Raw genomic sequence first — 17,695 nt, 5'->3', positions numbered from 1 at the left:
AGGAAACTGGTTTTGAAGAAGATAGAAGAGCTAAGGAGTAGTAAAGCCAATGATGCACTTCCAAGAACTCTAACAATTCCCTTCACAGGAAAAAGAGTGCATTTGAGGCCTTACTGGCTGATGAAATTCATGGATGACAAGGGTGTAAGAAGATTCTTTAGACTGGATGACCAACTGAGTATCTCTAGCAATGATACTCTATTGGAAATGCAAGAAAAGCTGGATCTCTCTGAAGCTGATGAACTTGAATTTCACAGACAACTTCAGTATCAAATAGAAGAAAATGACAGGAAGCTTGGAAAGAAATCCAGACCATCAAGGAAATAGAATTCATCTGCTCAGACTAGAGGAGCACCTTGATAATAATTGGAAGAACTCTTTGTAAACTTTACCTTGTTCAAATTTATTGTAGAACTTATCAGTTTCATCTACTACCTTTTAATCCGTATCTTTAGAGTGTTTTGTTATCATCAAGTTTCTCTTAATTTATGGCTACAATTTTAGTACACATAAATTGTGGGAGATTGTTAGAAATATGTTGTGAACTTGATGATAAGTTAAACAAAACACTTTATTAGATTTAACTTAGTTAATGTAGCACTAGACGGATGACCTAATACAGTCCTGACGGATGATCTAATATAGTCCCGACGGATGACAAATTGACATCCATCGAGTAAGTAGCTTATGTAACAAATAAGTATTGTAGCATATTTCTGCAAACAATATGTATTAGTCAAGTAGATTGTGTAGGGTTTTCTAAGTCATGTGACTACTAGATTGATATGCAGAATAGGTTGACTAATTGTAAACATGATATGTCTTGTAATTCTGTATAAGTGAAATAGAGTCAAGTGGCAGATAGACTCCCGACGGATGATCTACAAGACTCCCGACAGATAATCATCAAGACTCCCGACGGATGATAAAATTCAAATATCTGTTGACAGTGACAACACAGTCACATGTGTTGGGTGTTTGTAAAAGGAATGTAGCAGCCTGTTAAGCAGGATTATGAGAACAAAGATGCATTACCATTTCCATGCAATTGTGACGAAATTCAAAGATGCTGGAATAGAGTAGTGAAGTAGCATGGAGTTAGACTAGATACATTTTTTTTATTATCTTGTCTTATTGTCATGTAAACTTGGTGATATATAAACCAAGTGTAGCAAGTAGAACAACCAACTAAGCAAATACATTTTCTCAGAGAAACATATCAAGCTGTATTCTGTAAACATTTCTCTGTAGTTTAGTTGTTCGAACTTGTAAGCAGTTGTGAGCTATTCAAAGCTTCACAGGGTTCTCATTTGATATATATATATATGGTGGATACTTTGAAATCCACCAGAAAGTTTTAAAAGCTATGTTTTTATTACTTAGTGTTTTGATTTATATCACTCTTTTATTCCGCACCATTGCTAATCAAACACTATTATATGTATTAAGTTAGAACATTTTTAAAATCTCAAAAAGGAGCCAGAATTACATTCAACCCCCCTTTCTGTAATTCTTGTTGTATTGTTAGAAAATAACATAGGTCCTGTATCTCCCTGCCCCCTGACTTCTTGGTTGGGGATGGTACATTCAACCACGAAGTCAGCAAGGCTTGGGCTTCTATTTCCATTTGTGGCTTATACTTTATGTCGAATTCTCCCAGCTCAATGGCCCATTTAATTAGCCTTCCACTGGCTTTAGGACTGTGGATGATGTTTTTCAGAGGCTGATTTATCAGCACCTCAATTTTATGAGCTTGGAAGTAAGGACACGACTTATTTTGAGGCCATCACCAGGGCTAAAGCAAATTTTTCAATAGTCGAATAATTCAACTCAGCTCCGTGCAGAATCTTACTAACATAATATATAGGTTTCTGGACTTTAAGTTCCTCCTTAACCAATACGGTGCTCAAGGCATTTTCTGAAACGGCCAGATATAAGTATAAAGTTTCATTCAGGACTGGTTTGGCCAACAACGGGGCTTGAACCATGTATTTCTTTAAACCTTCGAATGCCTCTTAACTTTCCTCATTCCATATGAAATCTTTTACTTTCTTCAAGGCTTTGAAGAATGTTTAGCACTTGTCTCCAGATTTGGAGATAAATCGTCCCAAGGCAACAACTCTTCTAGTGAGTTTTTGAACATCCTTGATAGACCACGGAGGCTCCATGTCCAAAATGGCCTTTATTTTATCAGGATTTGCTTCAATTCCCCTCTTGGAGACCATCAACCCCAAAAATTTCCAGATCCTACTCTGAAAGCATATTTTGTAGGATTTAACATCATTTTGTGGTGTCTAAGGACCTCAAAAGCTTCCCTCAAGTGGGTTTTGTGATCAGCTTTCACAAGACTCTTGACTAACATGTCATCTACATATAATCCCATAGTTTTCCCAATAAGATCTTTATAAATCTTAATTACCAACCTTTGATAGGTAGCTCCTGCATTCTTGAGACCAAATGCCATAACAAGATAACAAAAAACACCAAAGTCAGTGATAAATGATACCTTTGAGATGTCATTCTTATGCATCTTGATCTGATTGTATCCACTGAATCCATCCATAAAGCTTAGCATTTCATGACCAACGGTCGCATCTATCAATGTATCTATTCTTGGCAACGGGAAATAATCCTTCGGGCATGCATCATTCAGATCAGTGAAATCCACACACATTCTCCATTTTGCATTAGCCTTCTTTACCATTATAGAGCTTGCTAACCATTCCGGATATTGTATCTCTTCAATGAAACTAGCCTCTAAGAGCTTCTCTACTTCTTGCTTGATTCCCTCCTGCCTCTCAGGGACAAAATTCCTTTTCTGTTGCTTTATGGTTTTTCGATTCGGATTTACGTTCAGTTTATGAGTGGTCAGTTCCGGGTCTGTGTCAGGCATATCAGCTGCTGACCACGCAAATACATCACTATTTTCTTCTAAAACCCTCACTAGCTTCCCTCTAAGGGGTTCCTCCAATGATGCTCCAATGAAAGTTATTTTATCAGGATCCTCGAGAGCCAAAGGGATCGAGAATCAAGTCTTTCACTGGCTTTTCCCTTTTCTCATCATTCTCGCGAATATCGAGGTCTTCAATAGGCAAAACCTGTCCCCCAACTTCATCATCCCTAAAGGAGGCTACATAACAACTCTTTGCCATCTTTTGATCTCCTCTCTCTTCCCCAATCCCGTTCCGAGTGAGAAACTTCATCACTGAATGGTAAGAGGAAGGGACTGCCTTAAAAGTATGTATTCATGTTTTTTCCATGATTGCATAATAAGTTGAACCAGCCTTTACCACCACAAAGTTCAACATATGTGTTGCTTGCCTTAGTTCCTGACCATAGTCAAAGGAAACTTAATTATCCCTTCCACTGGGCACTCAAATCCAGCGAAACCATATATCAGCATATCAGTTGGGGTTAATTAAGAATCATTGTAACCCATCCTTATGAAGGTATCGTAGAGTAAGATGTCTACTGACGGTTTATTGTCTACAAGGACTCTTTTCACCGTACTATTCCCTATTATGGGCGTTATGACTAGGGGAATGAGGAAACTTGACTCCTTCCAAGTTAAAATCATCAAACACCATTGCTACTCCGGTCCTGGCTCTTTTCGGAGCTTCCCCCACTATGTGCATGACTTCTCTGGTATAAGTTTTCCTTGAGTTCTTAGACAATTCAGCAGCAGTTGGACCTCCAAAGATCGTGTTTATTACAGGCCCTCGGGGTTGAGGTCCTCCAAAGATTGTGTTTATTATTGAGTGGCATTTATGACACTTTATAATGCTCCATTAAGCTTTGAATTGGTGTTTTGTACTCAAGTTGTTGGTGTTTTAATGTGTTTTCTAGTGTTTTTGCATTTCATAAATTAATCCAGGATTCAGGTGAATTAGCATCGATTTGATGCTAATATGGTGTTAGGATGGTGTCCAAGGAATAAAGGCTCATAAAGACCAGCTCGTTGCGGCAAGAAAAGAAGGAAATTCCAGTTTTTCCAGAAGACCGGCGCCCGCGCTGTGTTAGTGTGCGGTCGCGCCAGAGAAATAGAATGTCAGCGCGCCCACGCTGGTGAAGCGTGCGGCCGTGCCAGGTCGGGAATCCAGTTTCCTGTTTCAATTAGAAGACTATTTTTCTGGGTTTTTGGATTAATTGGGGTGCTATTCAAAGACACTAAAAAGACGTTTTTTATAACGGAGCTTAAGGAGAAGACGACATGAAGACCTATAGCACAATTCAACGAAGGTGAAGAAGATCTAGTTTATTATTGTGAATCTTTGTTCTAAATTGTAATCTTGGATGCTCGTTTCTTGTTTTGTTAAACCTAATACTCTAGATTACGTACTTTGTTTATTATTTGTTTATAAAGACTATGTTTATTATACCATGCTTTCATCGGAACCCACGTTGATGATGAGTTCGATTATGGGCTAATCGTTATCGTAGGGTTCTAGCGGATTTATTTATGGATTTCTTTAATTGATTTGTTTCGATGTCTTAGTATGTGGTGATTGTATGATAACCTAGTTTTGGTTGTGCTTATTCGTCTTATGTGCGTTGCAAACTTATAAGATAGCATGTTAATCCTTAATGAAGCGACACTGAATTTAAGGATTTGGAACTTGCCATGCTAGCATAGGTTCATGTGTTATTGTTATGCATGATTCGTAGGTAATTTTAACCAAATTACTTGCCCTATGTAATCATGGTAGATAACTTGTGCATTAAACTGTTATGTTGTCAAATTCTATTGACATATAGGGTCTCAATATAATTGGTATCTATTCAGCTTCTATCTTTTTTGTGGATGTCTGGTAGTATGGTATCCGTACAACGAAATTTAGCGTTTATCAGTTTCGTGTTATCTGATTAGTGTCATCACCAGTACATGCTAAGGTTAAGAACAAAAAGGCTACTGAATGAAGTACGTAATAAAGTTAGAATCCCATGTTTGTGTCATATATTATTCAATTCTCTTTAATCTCTTAATTAATGTTCTCTAGTATAATTCTCAATAGTTAATCGTAGTATAATCAAAACCCAAATTGTTATTCATTTTAGCATTGAATAATAGCCATATCATTGTTGCATAAGTACATAAGTCACAAGTTAACCTAAACCAGTCTCTGTAGGAATGAACTAGAAATAATTCTATATTACTTGCGATCGCGTATACTTGCGTGAAATATTAGCGCATGTTTAGCGACTAACAAGTTTTTGGCGCCGCTGTCGGGGACTCGGTGTGAACTTTTATTTTATGTGTTTGTCATCAGTGATTGTTAAAGTTCATTGACTCGGACATGGTTACTTACCTACTCTTTTCCTTATCGTGTTTCAGGTACTCTAGCGAGCGTGTATGCATACGTGTTCGCGGGCTCGTAAGAGAACTCTGGATCAAGCCGAGGAAGAAGTTGTAATGATTCAAAGGGAAGTTTTTGAGGACAAAGAGAAAGTAGAAGAAGAAGAGAAAGTCGATGAACCAGCTTTAGTAGTGATGGGAGATCAAGCAGAAATTCTTAAGGCTTTAATGGACTATTCTCAGCCTAAGATCAATGATATTCAGTCGAGCATCATCAGACCAGCCATCTCGGCTAACACTCTTGAGATCAAGTCGAGCACGATTCAGATGATACACAACTCAGTTCAATTTGGGAGTTCTCCTATAGAAGACCCCAACATACACATCAGGGATTTCATCGAGATCTGCGACACTTTTAAGTTCAATGGGGTGAATGAAGATGCTATCAAGTTGCGACTCTTCCCATTCTCTCTGAGGGATAAAGCAAAGTGTTGGTTACATTCTCTAACACCAGGGTCTATCACCAAATGGGAGGATCTTGCTCAAACGTTTCTCACTAAATTCTTTCATATGGCGAAGACTGCTGTAATCAGGAATGCTCTTACTCAGTTTGCACAGAAAATTGGAGAATCTCTATGTGAGGCTTGGGATCGATATAAGGAGATGCTAAGGAAGTGCCCACACCATGGCATGCCTGATTGGATGATTATAAACTGTTTCTACAATGGTTTGGGCGCTCATTCTAGACCTATGCTTGATGCAGCATCTGGTGGAGCCTTATGGACCAAAAGTTATAATGAAGCTTCTGAGTTGATTGAGCTAATGGCAGCTAATGAATACCAGAATCCTACACAAAGAATGTTGCAAGGCAAGGTAGCAGGAATTTTGAAAGTGGATACAGCTACTGCTATAGCTGCTCAACTTCAAGCTTTGACGATGAAAGTGGACTCTTTGGCTAATTATGGAGTTAATCAAATCACTAGTATTTGTGAGCTTTGTGCGGGGGAACATAAAACTGAGTAGTGCACTATTTCCAGCGAATCAGCTCAATTTGTGAGCAACTTTCAGAGATCACAGCAACAAGCTCCAGCCACTTATCATCCAAATAACCGCAATCATCCTAACTTCAGCTGGACTAACAATCAGAATATGGTGCAACAATATTATTAGCCATACATAGCAAAGCAGTATAACCCTCCTGGTTTTCAACAACCGCAATATACCCCTAGGCAACAACTTCAACTTCAGCAATTACCGCAAGCTAATGAAAAATCTGAATTGGAGGAGTTAAGGCTCATGTGCAAGAGCCAAGCTGTGTCTATCAAGACCTTGGAGAATCAGATTGGGCAGATTGCTAATGCATTACTGAATCGTCAACCTAGCACGCTTCCGAGCGATACTGAAGTGCCAGGAAAGAAGGAAGCTAAGGAGCATGTTAAGGAAATTACATTGAGGTCTGGTAAGGTTGCAATTCCTGAAAAAGCTAAGACTCTAGAAGCTAAAGTTGAGGCTGAAGAAGAAGAAGTACAGAAAGAGGCAGAAGTGGAACCAAGGAAGACTTGTTGAGCACACTTCTCCTGAGGGTAATACAGAGGAGAAACAGATCTATCATCCACCTCCTTTTCCTAAGAGGCTGCAGAAGAAAAAGCTGAATAAGTAGTTTGCGAAGTTTCTGGAGGTGTTCAAGAAACTTGACATCAACATACCTTTCACTGAAGCTCTTGAACAAATGCCTAGTTACGCGAAGTTCATGAAAGGTATTCTCTCTAGGAAGGTGAAGCTTGATGACTTAGAGACCGTTGCTATAACGGAGGAATGCAGTGATGTGCTACAACAAAAATTACCTCTGAAGCTTAAAGATCCTGGAAGCTTCACTATTCCTTGCACAACTGGAAAGGTGTCATTTAACAAGTGTCTATGTGACTTGGGAGCTAGCATCAATCTGATGCCCTTGTCAATCTTCAAGAAGTTGGACTTGCCTGATCTAAACCCTACTTATATGACCTTGCAGTTGGCCGACCGTTCTATTATATATCCGTGAGGTATTGTGGAGGATGTCTTGGTCAAGGTGGATTCTTCCCTGCTGATTTTTTAATTCTTGATTTCGAGGAGGATAAAAAGATTCCCATAATCTTGGGAAGACCTTTCTTGGCTACTGGCCGAACCTTGATAGATGTGCAGAAAGGTGAGCTCACCATGCGAGTGATGGATCAGGATATAACTTTTAATGTGTTCAATGCCACGAAATTCCCTACGGAAAATAAGGAGTGCTTTAAGGTAGAGATGGTCGATTCCGTGGTCAATTCTGAACTCGATCGATTGCTAAGTTCTGATGCCTTAGAAAAGGCCTTGTTGGGGAATTCCGATAGTGAAGATGATGAAGGGGATGAGCAGTTACAATTTCTGAATGCTTCTCCCTGGAAGAGGAAGATGGATATGTCTTTTGAATTTCTTGGATTGGAGGAGCTGAACAAAGCTCCTAAGTGCCTCAAGCCATCTATTGAGGAAGCTCATACTCATGAGCTTAAGCCTTTACCTGAACATTTGAGGTATGCATTTTAAGGTGATGCATCTACTTTGCCTGTTATTATTGCATCTGACCTTTCAGGTAGCGACGAGGAGAAGCTTTTGAGAATTCTTAGAGAATTCAAATCGGAAATTGGTTGGACTATAGCATATATCAAGGGAATCAGCCCTTCGTATTGTATGCACAAAATTCTGCTAGAGGAAGAAAGCAAGCCTACTGTTGAGCAATAGAGAAGGTTAAATCAGATCATGAAAGAGGTTGTAAAGAAGGAAATCCTTAAGTGGCTATATGCAGGGATCATCTATCATATTTCTGACAGTTCATGGGTGAGCCCAGTTCAGTGTGTGCCAAAGAAAGGAGGTATCACTGTGGTAGCAAATGAGAAGAATGAGCTTATTCCTACACGAACAGTCACGGGGTGGAGAGTTTGCATGGATTATAGGAAGCTAAACAAGGCTACAAGGAAGGATCACTTTCATCTTCCTTTCATTGATCAGATGCTTGATAGATTGGCTGGGCATGATTACTATTGTCTTCTGGATGGCTATTTGGAATATAATCAGATTTGTATCACGCCAGAGGATCAAGAAAAGACTACATTCATATGTCCTTTTGGTACTTTTGTAATACGGAGAGTTTCTTTTGGGCTATATGGAGCACCGGCCACATTTCAGATATGCATGATGGCTATCTTCTCTGATATGATTGGTCAGAATGTGGAGGTGTTCATGGATGATTTCTCTCTGTTTGGTGATCATTTAATGAGTGCTTGCAGAATCTAGGCGGCGTTCTCATGAGGTGTGTTGAGACCAATTTGGTTCTCAATTGGAAGAAATGTCACTTTATGGTGCGATAGGGCATTATTCTTGGGCACAAGGTCTCTTGTAAGGGTCTTGAGGTGGACAAAGCCAAGGTGGGGGTTATTGAAAATTTTCCTCCACCAATTTCTGTTAAGGGAATTCGCAGTTTTCTTGGTCATGCGGGTTTCTATAGGCGTTTCATCAAAGACTTCTCTAAGATTTCAAAGCTGTTGTGCAATTTTCTAGAGAAGGATGTCCCGTTTAAGTTTGATGACGAGTGCCTCGCTGCTTTTGAGACACTGAAGAAGAGTTTGATTACGGCACATGTCATAACTGCACCTGATTGGAATGAACCGTTTGAGATGATGTGCGATGCAAGTGACTATACAGTTGGAGCAGTTCTTGGGCAGAGAAAGAACAACATATTTCATGTGGTCTACTATACTAGTAAGACCCTAAATGGTGCTCAACTAAATTATACTACTACGGAGAAAGAACTTTTGGCTATCGTCTATGATTTTGAGAAATCTCGATCTTATAAGCTGGGGACGAAGGTGACAGTTTTCACTGATCATGCTGCAATTCGATATCTCGTCTCAAAGAAGGACTCGAAGACTAGATTGACCAGATGGGTTCTTTTGCTTCAAGAATTTGAGTTAGTGACCAAGGACAGGAAAGTACCGAGAATCAAGTCACTGATCATCTCTCTCGTTTAGAGGATCCAAGTGCAACTTCACTGGATAAGACATTAATAAATGAGACCTTTCCCGATGAACAGCTGTTTGGAGTGCAAGAGGAAGAACCGTGGTTTGCAGACATTATGAACTACCTTGTGAGTAATATCATGCCTCCCGACTTGTCATACGCTCAAAGGAAGAAGTTTCTTCATGAAGTGCAGTGGTATATGTGGGATGAGCCATTTCTTTTTCGACAAGGAGCTGACCAAATCATCAGGAGATGTATTCCTTACAGCGAAACGAGGGGGATCTTCCAAGATTTCCACTCAACGGCTTACGGAGAATATTATGATGGAGAAAAGACAGCAGCTCGTATTTTTCAAGCAAGTTTCTTTTGGCTGACCTTGTTTAAAGATGCTCATCAGTTCATTTTGAAATGTGATCGATGTCAATGTGTGGGTAATATGTCCAAGAGGGATGAGATGCCTATTAATGTGCTTCTCGAGGTTGAAGTCTTCGATATTTGGGGAATTGACTTCATGGGGCTATTTGTCTCATCTTGTAACAATCAGTATATCTTGTTGGCGGTTGATTATGTCTCGAAATGGGTTAAAGTTAAGGCATTTCCAATAAATGATGTGAAGGTAGTGCTTAATTTTCTTCACAAGCAGATATTCACAAGATTTGGAACTCCAAGAGTCATAATCAGTGATGAGGGATCACATTTTTGCAATCGTAAGTTCACTGCTGTGATGCAAAGGTATAATGTGAATCAGTGCATTGCTACGGCTTATCATCCTCAGACGAATGGTCAAGCTGAGGTATCTAACAGAGAGATCAAGCGCATTTTGGAGAAGGTTATGTGTCCATCGAGAAAAGATTGGTCTTTGAAGCTTGATGAAGCTGTTTGGGCGTATAGAACAGCATACAAGACTCCATTGGGAATGGCGCCATTTCAGTTGGTTTATGGAAAGGGGTATCATTTGTCGGTGGAGCTAGAGCATAAAGCGTATTGGGCTTTGAAGAAGTTGAATCTGGACTTGGATGCAGCTGCAAAGAAGAGGATGCTACAATTGAATGAACTCGATGAGTTTCGACTTCAAGCATATGAAAATAATAAAATGTATAAGGAGAAAGTCAAAAGGTGGCACGATAGGGGTCTAGTGCTCAAATCATTTATGCCGGGGCAATAAGTTCTTTTGTTCAACTCTCATCTCCGTCTTTTTCCTAGAAAGTTGAAGTCAAGGTAGTCAGGGCCGTTTGTTGTCAAAATTGTGTTTCCACATGGAGCTGTGGAGATTTTTGAGAATGATCCGGGCCAAGCATTCAAGGTAAATGGTCAGAGGTTGAAGCATTATTATGGGTGACACGGCAAACCGTGAGGTGATTAGTGCCGTTTTATTGTCCGTTTGATCTCGCATTTCTACGTCAAGCTAATAACGTAAAACAAGCGCTTCTTGGGAGGCAACCGAAGTTTGTTGTACATTAGTAGATAGAGGATGAAGATTGAAAGGAGAAAAACACAAAAAAATCAGAAAAACTGAAAATTCCAGGGCTAACTTCAGAAGCTGAGCCCACGATAATCTAGTGCGCGCCCGCGCTGGAATTCCAGAAACCAAGTGTGCCCACTCTTATCTAGCGTGCGATCGTGCTGATTTGGCAGAAGGTGAGCGCGCCCGTGCTGGTCTAGCGCGCGGCCGCGCTGGGGTCCCGATTCAGAAAAAAATAAAAGGCAGTTTGTGAAGAGAAAATCGGGGACTTCTTTTAAAAATCAATTTCTACCCAAATTTTACTCTTCCACATCCCAAATTTCCCTCTCCAAATCAAACCCATTATTCCCACTATTCCCATAATCAATTCCCACTTTTATTCCATATCTAATTCTATTCTCACCTCCTATATATACATACATTTATACACAAACTTCTCCACCACTTCTCAAATTCTCAAACACAATTCTCTCTCAAACACTTATCTTTTATTCTCTCTTATTCAATTCCAATGGCAACCAAGAGACAAAGAACTCAAGTCAGCAGCACCACTAATTCTTCGAGTGTAGGTGGTGTGAGGCTAAAGCGGAGTATACGAAGCTTCTCTCGAAGCCTATAGCAAAGGAGCGTGGTTTTATGCCATCGGGGAAGGATGGTAAGTTGTTGGAGATGATCTTGAAGATGGGCTGGGTTGCTTTTTGCGAGGCACCCCCTGTTGTGCCCATGAGTATTGTTCGCTAATGGTAAGGCGGAGAAGAATGGTTTCACTGTGGTTAGGGGGATGACGGTTGAGTACAGTGCGGATGCGATTAGGAAGGTGATTGAGCAGCCCGCGAGGAAGCCCGGTCAGGACACCTGGAACGATAAGACTCCGGAGGACTTTGATTTGGATTTGATTGTTGCTACTATGTGTGTGCCTGAGACTCACTGGAAGTTCAAGAGGGGCACAACTGATTATGCCATTTGCTAGTGCATGGAATGCGTTTATTTGTGCTAACATCATGCCATCTTCTCATGTGCATGATGTGATTGTGGAGCGTGCACGGCTGTTGTGGGGGATTCTTCAGGGTGATTATGTGGACCTTGGGATGGTGATTTACTAGGGTATTTTGAGATTTTTGCGAGGGAGTACTACGGGTTCTATACCCTATGCGTCCGTTGTGACGAAGCTCTGTGTGGCAGTTGGTATTCATTGGCCAGCACACGAGCAGCTCCAGATTCCGAGTGCTCCGATTGACAGCACCGCTTTAGTGATGATGCAAGAGTGGGATGGAGGCAAGCCTGATTTGAAGGGGCTTGGGTATTTTTTTGACCATCTGCCTGGTGGGAGGCCAGCTGCTGGGGTAGCTCAGTCGAGCAGAATAGTATGGAGATCTCAGTTGGGTGAAGAGGCGGTCCATTACAGCAGGAGCTGATGTTGGAGTTGGTATGAACATGATATAGTATAGGCGTCTAGCGAAGAGGATGGATGTGATGCATGACATACATAGTCAGTTTGCACGTGATCTCACCCAAGCGCTAGGGACTGCATTCAGAGCCACATGTGTTGACATCCAGTGGCCAGTATTTGGTGAAGCGCACGGTCGCGCCAGGTCGGGAATCCAGTTTCCTATTTCAGTTAAAACACTATTTTTCAGGGTTTTTGGATTAATTGGGGTGTTATTTAAAGACAATAAAAAGATGTTTTTTATAACGGAGCTTAAGGAGAAGACGACACGAATACCTATAGCACAATTCAATGAAGGCGAAGAAGATCTAGTTTATTCTTGTGAATCTTGGTTCTAAGTTGTAATCTTGGATGCTCGTTTCTTGTTTTGTTGAACCTAATACTCTGGATTATGTACTTTATTTATTATCTATATATATAATAGTTCCTACTGCCTCTTTTGAATAGTAACGTCACCCCCTTTATAGCTTTTTACTCTCAAAGTTGCAAAGAATTACATTTCTTGCCATAATGCTTCTTTGAACTCTCACATGTAAACAAGCTTCTGCTGGAAGTTTTAACTTTAAAATTCAAATTTCAAATTTGCACACATTTCCCTAGAACTCAAATCCAACCTTTATAAACAAAATACAATAATCACTTATCAAAATTTTTTTATTTAGAAATCACAGCCTATATATATATATATCCCCGGGGAAAGATACTTATCTCATAAGTCGGCGGCTTTTCACATTGTGTGTGAAGAAAAAGCAATGGACGGAAGAAAAGTAGTAGGAGTTTCAGCCTTCAGTTAGCTTGCACTGACAACTTGGATTCCTATATTGCCACCGCCGAAAGGTACCACCCCTTATTTTACCCCCACTCTTCTTTTCTTTAAGATCAGTCTTTGTTTATGTTCATAACCCACTCTTTACATTTGTTACATATTGTATTTGTTGCAGGTTATCTATTGCTGACAAAGTGTTCGATGATATGGTTGAAAGTAAAAGTTATTAAATTTTCACTTTGTGGTTATATTTTTGATTTAGTTATTATTATTGGTTTGCTTTTGGGATATATATGTATAAGTTTCTTTCCGTATTAATCATTTGCCACTAACCATATATGATGCATTATATTTGTTGCAGTATATATTTTGTTGAGATTGTTTGACGAATTGATTAAAAGAAAGGTTGGAAAATGCTACAAATGCAGACTGAGTTAGCTCATGATCAGGGAGAACCATATTCAAAACTCAATTTTTTGAGAAGCATCTACAAAAGAGGCTGTGTTACTTATACCAATTTTTGATCACTTTATATCTTACATTTTTTAGATGTGTCTCCTTTTCTTTCACATGGTTGGTCTATTTTCTTTGTGAAATTAAATGTCCACTTTATATGTTTAGAATTTGAATTTCAATTGTTGTAGTTTTATTATAATTGTTAAGGATTGTGCTTAGTTGGGTTGTGTTAAAGAAGGGGAACTGAAGGCGGATTCTGCACAGGGAGTGCTAGAGTTATTGACCACCAAGTATGAAGAAGTACTTCATAGAACCACTTTTTTTTAAAAAGTACTGTTCCGTTAAGAGTAATTCAGGAGAGTAAAATTGCAGCAAGAAATGAATTTTACTTTTTGTTATATTTCTAGATGAAAATGAATAATTGATCACTCTAGCTTCATTTCCCTAATGTTTTATATATCTTTTGCAGCGTCTCAGTAGTTCTGGCAATGTCTTCTCAGCTTCGTTGCCCCCATACCTAGCTAGGGTTGCAATTACTGTTATTAATATTATAGAAGACAGCCCGCAACTGATAAAGAACTTGAAGAAAAATATAAGCACACTACACGAAGGTTTTAGTTACTTTTGTTGCATTTAAATACCTTCTTGGATAATGTTGACATAATGCTTCTTGCGGCCAGGGCACTTACTCACTTATGCGATGTGCTTCCAACTTCTGTGCTACTGTTATGCATTATGGTGCAGTGAGTTCTTTTATGGATAAACTGCTCACAATCGAGTATATGGATTTGGCTGAATAGGTGAGCCAATTATGTTAACTTCGAATGGTAGTTGAAAATTCATATAATTTTAGACATCTATAGTTTAACCTTCACTTTGTTATATTAAAAGAAAGTTGTCATATTTTATCCTTGATAATGTATCTCTAAAATTTCAAATTGTAAATTTGCTTCTTATTGCGATGGTAACAGTCTTTACAAGCTCTCAAGAAGATATCTCAGGAGAACCCAACTGCTTCCTTAAGGGCAGGGGCACTTATGGCAGTGCTCCAGTTTCTTGATTTTTTTTCAACAGGAGTCCAGGTAATCAATTCAGTAAACTTTTTTCAGTACTGATATAAAGATATTTGTTCAGTTGTATCTATATTAAATATGCGATGATTTCATTTCAAAATTATTACTTTCTTTAGCGTGTGGCACTTTCCATTGTTGTGAATATGTGCAAGAAACTCCCTGCTATGCTGCCGAATTTGTAACAAATGTCGTTCCTTTACTGACCCCACTTTTTCAGTATCAAGATGCCAAGGTAAGGCCCTATTTATTATATTATTTTTCTTTGTATAGTTTTTAGATAAAGAAAAATTGTCATGATACCCAAATGAAGAACAAAAAGTTTCAAAAACATTGTAAAACCCTAATGTTACTTGACCTCTCTGCAAAAGAGAGATAAAATTTATGACATAAAATAACAACATTCTTTCATTCTTACCACTCAAAGATACCACTAAACGAACTTTACAACATGTTCCCTACACTAGAGAACCTAAGTATGCAGATTCCCTAGGGTAATATAATGGTAGGTGCAAAGTGCAAAACCGCATTCAGGTTACATACTTAGCTGTAAATGTCAACCAAGCTCCACAGTTAGCTTCTACCTTTGGGATTGATCGACATTATTTGTCAGTACTAAAAAACAGGATTAGAACCATCTCTGTCATATAATTGTCAATTTGGGACTGATCGACATTATTTGATCGACATACAATTGTCAAGTTGTTAGGCAAAAAATATAAAAATTTACAAGTGAAACCAGAATTAGAACCATCCCTGTCAATAACAGATGATGCAATTTAACTCTTTTGCATTTCTTTTGTGTATTATCTCAAGCATTGTATTCAGGCATTTATGAACTTATGTTTTTGATTTTTCAGAATCATGATTGATGTTTTGTCATTTCTACATAACTACGAGAATATTGAGGATGATGATAGTGATGATTCAAGTAGTGAATCAAGTTGTCCTCAGTAAAGAAGTTGTGTATAAGGTGACCTTTTAATCCTTCATAGTTAGATTCTTATGGCTTATACCCTAATGATTCCTTTAAATGGTTTATATCTGAATGATTCTTGCTATTTTCAATTTATTTACTAGGTTATAAATCCAATATTTTTTAAAACCATAATGTATTTGATAAGTGGTGTTGGACATAGCAAGTTTGCTTTCTTATATCAATATTAAATAGTTTTCTGAAGTGATGACCTTTTGCCCACTTTGTAGAGATATTTATTTACGAATCATCCATATCTATTGTAATATATGTCTAAATTAAATCATCCATATCCAAGTTTTCTACTGTGTACTCTGTATTTGATCTCTTAGTTTCAGTTTTATCTCTTTGGGGTTTCAATAGTTTTGTGTGCTTTCCTTTTCTTCTGCATGTATTTGAATAATTGTAGCACTTAGATAGAAAATTTTGGAGCTAGCATATCATACTCCTTACCTTTTTTGATGATGCAGAATCTGTATATTCCAAAAGTAAGGAAAGTGGTGGTCACAGGACTACCTCCTATTGGATGTGCTCCTTACTAATTCTGCCAGTATCGTAGTACAACAAATACGCATTCGCCATTCGTTCCTTGCAATGTTACTAAAGAGTCAAATATATTTTGTTTATTGTATGTTGCAATTATGTAACTCCATCAATTTAACTCTTTTATATTTCTTTAGCGTCTTTTTAAAAACAAGAACAATACACTTCCAAACTTCTGAATTTGGAGAACTGATTATATGTAATCAGTAGATTGTCCTCTTAATATATTAAAACAGTAATACACTATTGCTGGCCAATTTTGTACCTGAATCACTCCAACGTTAGGCTGATCAACCACTATGGGAGATGGCATAAAGTGGAACAGGACAATGGTACATTATTCGTAACTTTTGGACCAAAATCGAGCTAATTAATTCTTCTACTAATTATGGAAAGTGTAATCACCCTAAACTGTTATGTTTGACAAGTGTAACCATGTATACGTATAATAATAATATAACAGTATGTGTAATTACACAAATAATTGTAAAATTTATTACATCTCCGGCAATTAGGTCACACCTTTCTATTTTACCAAAATAACTTATGATTATGCTGAAAAATTTTATTACGTAATGTCTAGGATTCAGATTTTAGGCATTTGGTCCTACAACTAACTTGACAAACCCACCCATTTTATTTCACACTTATAAAGATTTTAATTAAAATTAAATGTAACCATACAAATTGTTATGCCTATTATATATTGTAATATATGGATAAATAAAATTGTCTCTTATTTCATAATGATATCAATATTTTGTCAGTTTTAAATATAGTGTTATATAATATACATGTTCCTTCCTCCAATTTTTACATATTTTTTTCTCAATAAATTGATTAACTTTGCTCCCTTTAATAACTTTGACTAAAATAAATAAATGTCAAATACAGTTATATTACATCCTACGTTTAAATGTACATTCAAATTCGAACCAAATTTATAAAACTAAATTTCAAAATTGAAATATAAATTTTAAAAAAAACAAAATAATGCCAAAAAATATATTCTTCTTCTTAAAATTACAATTTACTGTTACAAATTAACATGAGAAACAATGTTGGCACAAACCCATATAAAAATGAAAAAGTAAGAGTACTCATTTCTTAGTTGTAATCAGACCTTACTATTTCATTCCAATCTCCGAAAATATTTGATTAACTAAATTATGTATACAAGTACATGTAATAAAGAATATATATATATATACACATTCAACTTTGCAGTGTAAGACAGCAGTTTTGACAGAATTAGAAGGAAGCTGAAGTACAAGTTGCAGAAGAGGAGTTGTATCATCAACTGTATCTGCCAGGACATCAGACATACTCCTTTTGAGTGGCTCGATGTTGCACATTACTAATTGCCTACTAACATGATCTATATTTAGGAGTAGTAGTACGTTTAAGTCAAGTAATAGTTCTGCCAGAGTACAGAATCTTGAGTATATTTACCTACCAACCAGCCTTACTAATTACGTTAGTATGTTGGCCTTCCTCCTACTGATAGTTACTTACAGATGCATGTAAACACTATTTTGCCATGTAGCCCTACTCTAAGTAATGTCTACTTTAAAGATAGGTAATGAAGCATTACCTTTTCATGGTAATACACGATAGAATTAGTTTTGAAATAAAATAAAAATGAATGAC

At 37.9% G+C, this 17,695-nt stretch overlaps 1 non-coding gene across 1 annotated transcript; it reads right to left on the bottom strand.

Annotated features, from left to right (window-relative positions):
• Positions 1-5,878: 5,878 nt before the first annotated feature.
• LOC141716149 (small nucleolar RNA R71) lies at positions 5,879-5,985 on the bottom strand. Its single transcript, XR_012572869.1, has one exon. It is a non-coding gene; the product is annotated as a small nucleolar RNA R71 (small nucleolar RNA).
• Positions 5,986-17,695: the final 11,710 nt, after the last annotated feature.

This window comes from Apium graveolens, chromosome 3 (assembly GCF_009905375.1).
Source record: "Apium graveolens cultivar Ventura chromosome 3, ASM990537v1, whole genome shotgun sequence".
Taxonomy (NCBI): Eukaryota; Viridiplantae; Streptophyta; class Magnoliopsida; order Apiales; family Apiaceae; genus Apium; species Apium graveolens.
Note: the sequence above shows the minus strand (reverse complement) of the source record. Positions and strands in the feature narration are given on the sequence as shown.